The sequence below is a fragment of the Lepisma saccharinum genome, unplaced genomic scaffold, assembly GCF_977018435.1.
Source record: "Lepisma saccharinum unplaced genomic scaffold, izLepSacc3.1 HAP1_SCAFFOLD_408, whole genome shotgun sequence".
Taxonomy (NCBI): domain Eukaryota; kingdom Metazoa; phylum Arthropoda; class Insecta; order Zygentoma; family Lepismatidae; genus Lepisma; species Lepisma saccharinum.
In genome coordinates this window covers 226,136-239,467 of record NW_028143111.1, presented here as the reverse complement: position 1 = coordinate 239,467, position 13,332 = coordinate 226,136, and the positions used below count along the sequence as shown (strand labels likewise).

The window sequence follows — 13,332 nt, the reverse complement described above, 5'->3', positions numbered from 1 at the left end:
GAAGCGTAGTTGGAAAAAAATTGTTTTCCTTCATTCCTCTAAAATTCCTACCTTGCCTCTGCAATAAATTCTTACGCTCTTACGCAATGTTGTTGGAGGATGTGCCTCTAGCTACAAGACTTGACATGATTTATCAGCATGATGACTGCCCAGCTCGATCCCCCGATCGATTTGAAGCCTTGCGACTTTTACATTTGGAGCCACATGACAAAACACCGGTAAACTCGCAAGAAGGGTTCAGGGAGAGGATCTTATCATCTGGTCAACACATCAAGGACACCATCACATCATGAGTTACGAGACCAAATGTCCGTAAAAACCTGCGTGCCCGCATTCGTAGCGGAGGTGCTCACTTTGAGCAAGACATATAATGTTCTTTAATTGTATTGTTCATTGATTCCATTCACATGAAGATGAATGAATTATTATTTCTTGTATACAAACGTGAATGTCAGCAACATTTGTACCTTGTTGGATAGCAATGTCACAAAGAAGTAATTTAAGTAATTTGTACGCTTCGTGTCATACCATTTTTGTTATTAATACGTTGCCAAGTAAACTAAGAGTGCAATTTTTTATCATCACTTGTAAGTTTAGAACCACCCGTTACTTACATGTGATTGTTATTTGGGAAAAAACTATTTTTTCAACGAACCACTTATTTGTTAGCTACAGAAAACGCTGAAATAAGTTCCATACAATGAGCAGTTTTTTCTCAATTCATCTTTTTATGTGGAAAATTGTAATTTTTTAAAAAAAAACAATTGAAATTCGATAATCTCGAAAACTACTAATTTTCGGACGGGGTATCATATGGTCAAATTTATTGCAAATTGTCTCTACTTTAACCACTTTCAGGGAATACATCTAATTACCAGTATACCTGTATATATATATATATATATATATATATATATATATATATATATATATATGTATATATATGTATATATATATATATATATATATATATATATATATACACACATATTGGATTAGACAGGAGGAGAGATATGATGAAAGTTCAGGTAGGAAAATATAAATCTCATTACATTGCATTGTTATATTGTTTTGTTGCTTGATGGGTACAAACAGGGTGCGTCGAGACCCGCCGAATATCCCACTAGTGTAATTTTGTCCCTAATTAGTAATAATATATAAGTTTGTAACGGAGACCCTCATCTAAACAAAATTCACGACTGTTCTTATACTAAAGCTTTCTCTACGCACGCACGCACACACACATGCTTGCAATTTGAAGGTGCATATATTTATGCACATATTGACAAATAATGGATGGCATATGAAACACGGTTGGTCCAACATTAGAATGAACTACAGCAGTCTAACGAAAATATCCTATGGTACAATGTTGTTTTCTTTCAGTTGCTACAAGAGTCTTAAATACCTCCAAACTTGCTCAGTAAAATTGATATCAATATAAGGCATCATCAGGTAATTTAAGATGATTTAAACGGGTATCTCATGTTGTTGATCTGAATTTGGTTTTACGTGCGTCTAAGATAGCGTTGCCTTACACAAACAACTTGCCACAAGAAAAACAGAAAACGTATTTAACATTATCAAAAAATTGTATCAGCTGCACTCGAGGTAGACACTCAACCACCCAAGACATTCCCTCGATTTTCACTTGAAGATCTGTTTAGAAGTTGGACTTCTGCATGTAGATCAATATCGGACACACTGAACTGAGCAGAAATAAGCTTGAGATCTTCTAGCATTTAATGTATGAATTATGATTGGATGATTTTGATTCATTTCACTTCACTTTTACACCACTCTTACTTACTCGAGAAGATGAGAGATTGATTAAGGAGCATTAACAAAGGACACCCAGGCTCATGCCGGAATTCGAACGCGGGACCACTGGCGTCGATGTGTGCTGTGCTGAACACTCCGCCACGGAGTTCAGCGTATGAATTATGAATAAATGTAAATATGACCAGTTTGTTCTGCAGCCACAACTCAACTAATGAAATCCGCCCTCTGGCGGAGTGGTTTGCACGGCGCGTTACGACGTCAGAGGTCCCGGGTTTTCGCATTTCGGACTGGGCATGAGTGTTCTTTGTGAGTGTAACTCCATCAACTTCATCACATCATAACTCATCCTTATCTTTGGGATTAGCCAAAAGTTAAAACAGCGTTAAGATTTATCTTCATAATTTTCTAATTGAAAGTATTAGAGGGGGTAACTGCCCCGCTCTTGTTCCCCGTGCACACGCCTACGCGATGTAACTTTAAAAGTGGCAACACTGCTGTGGGGGCAACATGTAACGAAACAACGAAAGCTTATAGCACAAGTTACCTAATAGCAAATGACTCCCTTCCCGCGTCATACGCAGTGGCGAGATGAACAGAGCTGGCTGTCTAGCATAGTGTTGTGTTGTCACTACATACACGAAACAAGAGCAGCGGAGTTAGGTAAATGATGTATGTGCGAGAGCTCCTACAGCATTACAGTGTAATGAAGTGTGTGTGTGCAACGCCGCCGTTAAACGAGCATTAACGTCTGGACAAAGAGTGTAAGAGAATCCAAGTACCCAGACAAAGAGACGATCTACTTACTTGCGCCTCAGCCGTTCCTCTGCGTGTTAGGCTGTCAAACGATGCGACGAACAGAAGAGAGAAGACAGCTTGAAGCAGCATCGTGACTCCGGCAGAATGTCTGATGTCTTCCAAACAGGCTTGCTGGTATATATAGGTCATTTCACAGGAAACCGTAATGAATTACGTCACGAATCCACGTTGGCTAAAACTGCGATCGCAGCTAGGCCTTCAAAACGATTTACGTAAGGCATACGGAAACCATAATGGCTTACATCGTGAAATATCCAGGAAGGATAAAACTCAGATCGTAGTTAAGTGCTTAAAACGAATATAACAAAACGATAATGGTTCCTCATCCTGATACAACCCGATGACTGTAAGTGCTATCCAAGAAAAGTCTTTAAACTGAATACAAGCGGAAGCAATGTCGGCACAGATATGTTTAATGAACGATAACCGTGGAATACACATTTCGTGTGTTCATCAATGGAAGCTAAAAGTAGGCGAAATGTTATTGCTTCAAATTTCCTCTGCTGTTTGAGTAAGGACACAGAATGTATTTGATCAAGGTTATCAATTCTAAAGAGATGAATATTGTCACGACCCTCGTGTCGTAACGAACTGTGAAGTTCGTGGGAGCTTACCAAGAATGTTAACCAATTAATCAATGGGTGATGTAACCTATTCATCGTTCATCCTCGATGATAAGGGCACTCGTCATTAACATGACGAGTAAACGCTTGGCAGTGCGAAAGGTACAAGTAAGATTTAACCCCTAACAAGCAAAACTAACAACTAGAAAAGACAATGGTCACTCATTGGTTTTATGAACCTTTGAACCTGAATCATGGCTGGGTTAGGATAATTACCTGTCTATCTGAGGAATGAAGACAATTTCGAAGAATAAAAATAAACTAAGTCATCTGTTGGCTTCGTTACAGATTGACCAGCCCGTTGCCTCACTTTTGGTCCACTCTTTCCTAAGCTCTTCTCACTCCTCAATCCCAATCCAAAGTCAGTCCCCTCTCAGCCTGTCTCACCTCTATATTACCCAGGCCATGGAGCCCTTCCTCCATGCCGAATCGTGATTTTAACTGCCACTATGCAAACCGCTGACTCCATAGGCAGAAGAAACTACCTATTTCCTGAATACCTCAGGAGGTTTGCATAGCACAACACTGTGCATTATTTACATGCCTCAGAGGTTGAGACAACTGAGATAAACAAGTGAATGCCCTGGTCAACATGAAGCATTCAGAGAGGCTTTTAAAATAAAATATAATCTTATGGATTGATACGGTATTACGTGATGGAAAGAGAGCACAGCTTCAGTAACAGAACCTATGAACAACGCTAGAACTAATTTTAAAGTAAAGGAGGAATTTTTTGTCGATGTCTGTGAAGGAGGCTACGGAGCTCTCCAGCCTCCAATCAATTATTCCTGACGGATAATCTTGGAAGTAAAGCCTACCTGATATTCCCCTGATCACATCACTTCCACGATGTCAGAAATCGAGAATTGTGGAGCCTAACCATCGAATGCTCCGGGAGAGAAACCGAGACAACCAGACGAGGAATTTATCCTAGGACTCACGCGTGGCAGTCATGGAAGATTAGCAATTCATTTATACTATGAGCAATTAATTTTCTGTATTTTAATTGTGTGTTGTAGTATGTGTCCTACATTACCAAACCAGGCGGTGTAAGTTACCACTTTTCAAGTACCTCTTGCAATGCTTCCTACCAACCACCCTCCATGGAGGAGTGGTTAACGCAGCATTCGATGAAACCATTTGATCTAGGTTAGAATGGGAAACATTTCAGGGGGGCTCTCTCGATTGGGTTCGGAACAGTTCCGCACAAGAAAAAAAATATGAACCTATGCCCTCAGGGATGGGAATGAAGGGGTGGAAGTGAAGGTTTGGTGTCGTCCAAATTGCGAACACTTGCTGCCCGAACAGGAATATCACTATATTACCTAAAAAGGCTGTGTCCTAATTGCGCTGCCTTGGGACCTACAACTTCCTCTCACACTTCCTAAATCTATTTCACAGATTTTTTAAAAAGGAACTCAGTTCCGCACTCTGTGCCTTGTGGGTTACAGTTGAAACAACGAAATTCGACATGATTAATTTGATTTGCTTTATTTTACTTCGCTTTTGTGCACTCTTGGTGATGAGGATGAGTGATGATAGGATGAAATTGGTGAATGGACACTCACAAACATCCATTCCCAGGCCAGGATTCGAACCCTCGAACCTTCGACATGGTTAAAGTCGTCCCTTCAGTATATATATAATTTAATAGCAAAAGTGTGACTTTTTATAAGAATACATACTGCACAATTCTGAATTGCAAAAGTCTTTGTCAGTTATTAAATTTACCCAATATTCAAATTCAAGTTTCGAAACATATGACTGTTCCTAAAAATTTAGGAATATGAACAATCTCCTTGTACTTGTTAGTGCTCTTGGCCACCGTTTCATCCAATAAAACATATTTATTTTTCCGCTTTACACCTTCCAGGATCAATTTCTTCCTAAGAATCATGTCGTTAGACTTTTCTTCCTCAGCCTTTAAGCTATTTATGGTGACTTTCATTCTTTCATGTTGCCTACTTATCTCACTGTTGAGTTTGGGGTTACATCCCTCCACTGCAGCATTTGTCCGGTGCCTCTTGTTGAAGCAGTTCCACATCTCCTTTGGCCCTACGTGGTTTTCGAGATATTAACACACGAATGAAATTCTGATTACGTCGACAGATTGCAAGGGGAGAGATGACCTTGGATAGATTTGCAAACCAAAAGACCGTGATGAGTTGGCTGTTGTTGCTACTCAAACCAGTTGTCTCTCTGGGTCACTAACCCTATTTGTAGTGAACAGGTGAGGTTCCTGTACCGTATTCAAATTCAGTCGGAAAACGTTCCTGGATCGAGTTGCAATACTATACACAAAAAACGGTTCTTTGCAGTCAAAAATCAATTTTAGCTTGCTGATTTTCACTCCTGGACCGGAATTGAATTTATTTAAAATTCCTGGATCTTTAACAACCCTGGTTTAAAGCATTGCTAATATTATGGTATAAGCTGATCTGTTTATTTGAATTTGTATTTTCGTTCTTTTATGCCCCTTTTCTGTCACTTTCGTAGAATCACGACGATGAGAATGAGCGGTGAAAGTGGTGAAAGATCATTCACGAAGTACACCCATGACTACGATTCGAACCCAATAACTTTTGTGGCGATTTGCAAAGTCGATTTCTTATAACTTGATCGCCCACCGAACTGGCTGATAATTAATATATTTCCAACAGCATGTATTTAGTTTATACATACAAATAGAGACGATCATATTTTGCTAGATTAATTTTCAATTATCGAGCTTTCCCTATACCACAATAACTGTATCTTTATATATTATATTTTAACTATATATTCTCACAATTTGAAAAGCTGACATGTGTTCACAAAATTTGATGAAAATTTTACCGATGATTGTTTTTCTTGTGGAAATTAATCAAATGTAACTACGTGTTGATTACATGTGTGGAATGATCCCTAAATTGGGACCCTCTGTGCAACAGCACAAGAGGCACCGTTAGGAATTTCTCGGAGGCAATGTTGAACAGTGGTGTCCCATAAGGATCAAGGAGATCGAATTCTGAAGCAAAGATGTCGGCGAATAAGCTTGACTTACGAAGAGCAAAAACGTCTTCTAAGGAAACGTTCCTGTAGCTTACTCTATTGTCTTGTTCTAGAGTAACACCCAATTGTTACATAACTCTTTGAAAATGGGTCGTTGGAATATAACAGGTTGTCCTTGTATAATTGTTCACCACCGACGGATAAGTTCCTGTTGAGATGTCTTCCAAGCTATCAATAAATGGCGTACGTTTGGGTTTTGTGATGAAACCAAACAAGGACAATTGATATAGAGTGCATAAATAGGATCCAAAGCAACAACCAGTGACTGTCCCCAACATTCTTGTTGCCTTGAGAATGACCCACTATAAAGAAACTCGTATAATTTACATTATTGCGTGGAAAAATCATACTTTCAGATTCATGGCGAATAATGTTTCATTATCGGTCGAAATGCCCTTTCCTTCTTACTTCTCCTTTGCGAACACATCTGGACGTGAACTTACTTGTAAACGTAGACATAATTAAGGACAAATACAGTGGGATCCATGACTATTACCGTGCAAATTGTCCATCAACATGTTCGTGCACTTCATTCGACCCAATAAGAGCTTCAAGAATTAAAAGAAAACTCAAAACAAGCTGTTGACAATTTCAGCACCATTATACATATAAATCCATAGGCATAAAGCACATAGGATGTAGGAGAAGAATTAATGAAAATAACCATGGACAATTTTCACGGTAATACTAATGGATACCACTATACAAAACCTTAAGCTTTTAACCACATATTATTTTCCACATTCTATAATGTTTAAAGTATAATCGAAACGCAACACTTTCTTCTCAAATTTTAACCTGTTGCTTGCGTTCTTTCTCATAAAATAATGTAACATAATAAGAAAGATGTGCAATATATTTGACAGCTATGTGATATGGGAGTTAAATAAATAGCAATGTTTAAATATGCTCAATCACTTTATTGTTTCAACTCTTCATACATTGTGTAAGTGCATATATAATAGTGTAATTAACGGTGATAGAATGCTGTGCCTCCAACTACGCTGCACTAAAATGTAAAAAAGTAAGTATTAGTAACAATTTAATGCACGTCGAATATCACGTAATACATACAAGAAACGTTAGTGTCCTCTGAAGTATGTAAGAAAAACATTTCTCGTTACGATGAAATTGAAACGAATTTCAGCAAAGTGAAAAGGTTTCCTGTTATTTCCCTACATTTTGTAAGAGTACTCTTAAGAATGTAACATGCAACATTAATATGCATTAAGTGCAGCATTAAATCGTCTCATTTCTTGTTTACTCTTGAAAGTATTTCATGCACTGTAACATTAACATACTTACTCTTATTACTCGTACAGTTCGTTCTGAAAATACAGTAACAATGCGTAGGGTTTTACAAGACTTGGTAATGGGTACATGCTTATATTGAAAAATATTCAAAGTTTCAAAACGTCTTAAATAAAAATTAAAGCATGTGAAACATTATCCCTGAAATTCAGCGTAATAAAACACACTGCAAATCTTTAAAATTTCACGCTTTTAGTCCATAGCTTGTGCTGAAAATTAATGCAATTGGTTCTAAAACTAAAGTAGCATGTGTATTCTAATACAAATTAATAGATGTGCAATGATTTACTCCAAAATTAATTCTGTGTCGTTGTTTGAAATAGTATCCGTCTGGAAGGAACAACAAATAGGTTGATAATTTACACATATTAATATTAGTTTCTGTTGCTCCAGACATTTGTGGCTTAACAACTGTAGGAGATTAAAAGAAAAGATCAAGATGGTGGAATAACTTAGTTAAAGAAATCGTTAAAAGGAAGAAACAAGCATGGAAGAGGTACATGGAAAATATAACAGAGGAGAAATGGAATGACTATGTTCAGAGGAGAAATGAAGCAACAGAAGCAGTCCGACAAGCAAAGAAAGAATCATGGGAAGAGTTTGGGTTAGAAATAGAGAAAAACTATCAAGGGAATAGTCGAAAGTTCTGGCAGACAGGAAAAGCAATGAAAGGAAAATATGGGAAGAGAATAAGAAACATAGAAGATGAATCAGGAAAGATCGAAACAGAAACTGAAGATATATTGAAGCCATGGAGTAAGTATTACGAGAACACATTTAGAGATGAAAATGGAAAGATGAATGAAGAAGATGCAATAGAGAGTGCAAATGTAGAAGAGGATGGAAGAGATTAAATAAAAATGTAAGAAGTAGAGGAAGCAATAAAGAGAGTGAAATTGGGATAAGCAGCTGCAGGAGCAGACGGAGTATACCCAGAGCTAATAAAGATGGGAGGAAAGAAAGTTGTACAATGATTGTGGAAGATTTGTAACGAAGCATGGAAGAGAATTAAAATACCCAAAGATTGGGAATGAAACATGATCATACCAATCCACAAAAAGGGTAGCACTGTAAAATGTGAAAACTATAGAGCAATCTGTCTATCTTCAGTAGTTCTAAAAATATAAACGAGAATCTTAGAAAGAAGGCTAAGAGATGACGTACAAGAGGAGTTAGAAGAAGAACAACCAGCTTTCAGAAGAGGAAGATAAACGCAAGATCACATTTTCACGCTACGACAAGCCATAGATAAATTTCTTAGCAGAGAAAAAGAACTGTTTGTAGCCTTTGTGGATTTAAAGGCAGCCTTTGATACAGTACCACGACAGAAAATGTGGTCAGCGTTACAGAAAATAGGAGCCTCAGAAAAATTAGTAAGAAGAATACAAAGTGTCTACAAGACAGTTAAAGGAATAGTGAGAATAGGAGGGGAGAATTCAAAAGAATTTAACATGAACAAAGGACTTAAACAAGGAGATATTCTCAGCCAGTTACTATTTATAATACTAATGGATCAAATACATAAACAAAGTAGAAGAAGAACACGAAAATGTAAAGTTGGAAATAGGAAACTGAAACCAGTTTATGTACAATCATTTCTGTATGCTGATGACATCGCATTAAGAACATCAACAAAACAGGAACTACAAAATACAGTAATAGAATAGGCCAGCTAAATACAAGAAAGAGAAATGATAGTGAACCCAAAGAAGAGTAAAGTAATGTATATATCAAAGCATGGGAATAAAGAGAGATTGGAAATAAAATGGCAAGGAGAACAGCTAGGACAAGTGAATAGATATGAATATTTGGGAACAATAATAACAGCCGATGGAAAAGTAGAAGAAGAAATAAATAGCAGGGTTCAAAAAACAAATCAAATATATTACCAAATAAGTAATACAATAGTAGGGAAAAAGGAGGTACAAGAAAATACTAAATTAAGGATTTACAAAGCCATAATTATACCAACAATGCTCTATGGCATAGAAAGCTTAACGGTCCAAAATAAGCATAAAAGTAGATTAAGAACAACAGAGATGAAATACCTCAGAAGAGTCTTAGGAAAAACAAGACGAGATAGAATCAGGAACACTAAAATCAGGGAACTGCTACAAGTAGAATCAATTTAAGAGATAATAGAGAGAAGAACACTGGGCTGGTATGGCCATGTCATGAGAATGGGAGAAGAAAGAAAACCGAAACAAGTAATGGAAGCGAGACCGGAAGGAAGGAGAGGAAGAGGAAGAGGAAGACCTCGGATAGAATGGGAACAATAGCTGTCAGAGGTGGTTACTAAAAGAGGGAAGACACCAATGGAAGTTAAGAGAATGGCACAAGATAGGAAGAGTTTTAGCAGATGGTTGAAGGACCCCGACGAAGGGGAAGAAGAAGTAAGTAAGTAATATTAGTTTCAAATATTAGCACTCTAATACACTGGTGGGCTTAAGAATCTGACATTAATGGCAAATTGCAGAACTTCTCCTCTGCTTTCAATTTCATGCTATTTGCGATAAATACTAACATGAAGGTTATCCGTAAGTGAAATATTTGATTTGCCATAAATGCAATTGATATCATGTTTTTCTGTTACTGAATTCAATTATTCGCAAGCTACCTTATCCGGAATTGACATATTTCTAAACAACAGAATTATTAGAATTAAGTACCTTTGTTAGTAATAAATTACTTCAATTCTTACATTTTAATTAGTCGAGAGTTAGGGTCACACACGACCTTTTCAAAATATCACATATGTACTTATTATTATTCAAGTGCCAGAATATTAACACCCAGTGAAAACTTCTGAAGACATAAGGTAAATAAGTCAATACCTGTTTGATATATTCCCAAAGTTTCTCACTTGTATGCTGGCTCTTTTAATTTCATAGGATTAAACAGATCAAAATGACTTTTTAAATTCCTAGGACCATTTAGAAATGGGAACACAAGGAAAGTCTCCACGAAGTGTGTCTTCCCTGTGCAAGTATCCAAAAACAATAAACACATACACGTTTGACTAAGGGGAGAAGTATAAAGTGAGTGGCTGTAAGACAGTGAGAGAGTGAAAGAAAGTAAGAATGAAACATGGCAGCGAGAGAAATATGGACTTTATAACAATGTAAGGAAGACGGATTGAATAAATCAAATTTGATTATGAAATTAATTTAAGGGAAGATTTGTTAAAATTGAAAGCCTGAGAGAGACAGAGGGTAATAAGGGTTCGTGGGACATAAGCAACTTTTCTAAGGGTCTCCCTGTTTTATCGAAACAACAATATACAAGAGACAGTCCAATGAAAACTTTTTAATTTTTTTAAAATTTATTACGTAGATTTCTGCATGTAAAGTTGCACAACTTTTAGCATAGACTCATTGCTTATTCACATATATTTTCAATTCTGGGTAACGCCTGTATAGCTCAAGAAGATGAATATTTGGAATCTATGTGCAGCAACATGTGAGCTACGGCGAAGGTCCTTCCACCCATTATTGCGGACTGAGGCCATTGTCGAACGTCCTCCTCTAATTATAAATTTGCTGGCGTGGTAAGCATGTATAGACACATTGAATTTTAATTTGACGTACAATGTCTATAAGTTGTATGCTTCCAGAGAGCAAGCACTGTTCTTCGCTGATGTATGCGTATGCAGGAAGCGCCATCATTAAAATGATCAGTGTTGCAGCCTTGAGGTCGTTTTGTAAATAATAGTTGGGCTTCCCCGTGGAATAATTCGAAAGAGCTCCCAGTAATTTAACAATTCCAAGTCATCAAAAGAGGATCTGCTCCAGAGGGCCTACGGTGGGACCCAGGACTAATTGTCCTCAATGCACTAGAGCATTTGCAAATTTGAAAACAAACGCTTCGACTGTCAAAACGAATGGCGACTGGCTTGAGTATACTCCAAACGTGCGGAGGCAATTATGACCCTCCACCCGCCTCCCTCCCCAAGCACTCTGTGGCTTCATAAAATGATTGGTACTTGAGAAGGTTATTTTTTTCAATTCTCCGAGTATTTCGATACTCTTTTCAAATTGACTACCTTGATTTTGCTACAAGTGTAAGTTATGTATAAACACTGGCCCTCGCCGATGTCGTAATGTTAACGTCGTCGCCTTGTAATCAATGGTTCCCGGGTTCGGATCCCACTTTAAACTGTATGTTTACAACATAAATGGATCAACATATCTATGTATAAAGTGGACTTAAAACAAAACTCAAAGTATAAACACACACACAGAGCTGGAATACAAATACAATTTGATTTCTGTAATTTATTTCTTTTCAGTCTTTAAATAATTTAATTTAGATGATATTGAATTATTTTTCCTTTGGTAGTATTCATTTGAACTTTTTCAAATCTGTACAATACATGGAAATACTAAATATGACACATAATTTCGCTAAGTTAATAAAATGTTTCCACCTTTCCATCACTTACATTCTAAATCCGTAGCTATTCCTGAGGCTATAAAGAGAAACAATTGACTAATTGCATACGTAATAACACAAACAATTCAAGGAACTGATTTTTTATAATTTCATCATTTTTGAAATCATAAGAAAAATACAATTTAATGAAGAATTAACATTTAAGAATTGTTCTTGTAATCCACAAGTATTATACAAAATGCATAGAACCGTCTATGGTGTAAATTATCGTTTAATTACGACACCAAAATGTATCTACTTGTTTCCCAAATCATAATCGTGAAACATTTCTTCTTTCATTCTATACTGAGCAGTAGAAGGAATTGTGCGAAGAGCATATCCATCTTCTCTGTAAAATTTCTGATTATTTATTTGGTAATAGTTATCTACGTCCTCCAATTGCTGTCACGCTCACGAATATATATATATTTATAAAAATTGTGATGAGTAAATATTCGTGAAATTCATAAAATATTCAAATTTAATTTTCCTTTACACTGAACGATAAAATAAGTATGTGATAAATAAAAGTATTGTGTACTTGAATGAAATTATTCAATTCTTATTATTAATAATCAGGGAATATAAACACACTTTGATCGAGTAAACTTTAAACTTTATCAACGCCGAAGATCATAGTGATCTGTGTAAATAGAGACATGGCTAAAAATAAATAAGTTTCAATCAGCATCTATTTCTTTCTCAAATATGATCATTTATTATTATAGAGTTGTAAATGGTAGAATAGAATACTGACGTATGAAATGATTGCATTTTTTGTAAACCAGTATTTTGTCCAGAAGTATACATATTACCTCATAGTAATAATGATTCCAAAGGCGCTAAACGATAGGAATAGTTATTTTAAAATTAATTTCCGTGATATGAATGAAATGTTTCAATCTACGATCCACTTACGTATTACGGCTTGGGCTCCCGCTTCTCGAGCTAAAAAAAATCATTATTCTAATTATTATTGGCCATCTTTATATACTTAAAAATCACGACATAACTAATTTAAAAAATTGAAACTAATTACTTTTAAAATTAAATAAATTCAATACTAGCGAAAGAATTATGCCTATAAATACCCCTTCCGATCGAATATCAAAGTAAGAAAATTGAGACCTTGAGACAGAAATGATTCATGAACATGTAACACTTTCTTTTTTCAGTTGAGGTAAACAAATAGTTCTTTAAAAGTTTCTGAATGAGAAAATATATTTAAAATAATTGTTATTGCAGCGCTTTATTCTATCTGAATGCTGCCAAATGCAAGTACAACTTTAAGAGCTAGTCTACTGATAGCTCAGAGCTA

General features: G+C 36.3%; 1 long non-coding RNA gene across 1 annotated transcript; it reads right to left on the bottom strand.

Annotated features, from left to right (window-relative positions):
- Positions 1 to 7,177: 7,177 nt before the first annotated feature.
- Positions 7,178 to 12,991, bottom strand: LOC145982769 (uncharacterized). Its single transcript, XR_014441143.1, has 4 exons — positions 12,933 to 12,991; positions 12,025 to 12,051; positions 7,578 to 7,600; positions 7,178 to 7,281 (listed from the first exon to the last, which is right to left on the bottom strand). It is a non-coding gene; the product is annotated as an uncharacterized LOC145982769 (long non-coding RNA).
- Positions 12,992 to 13,332: the final 341 nt, after the last annotated feature.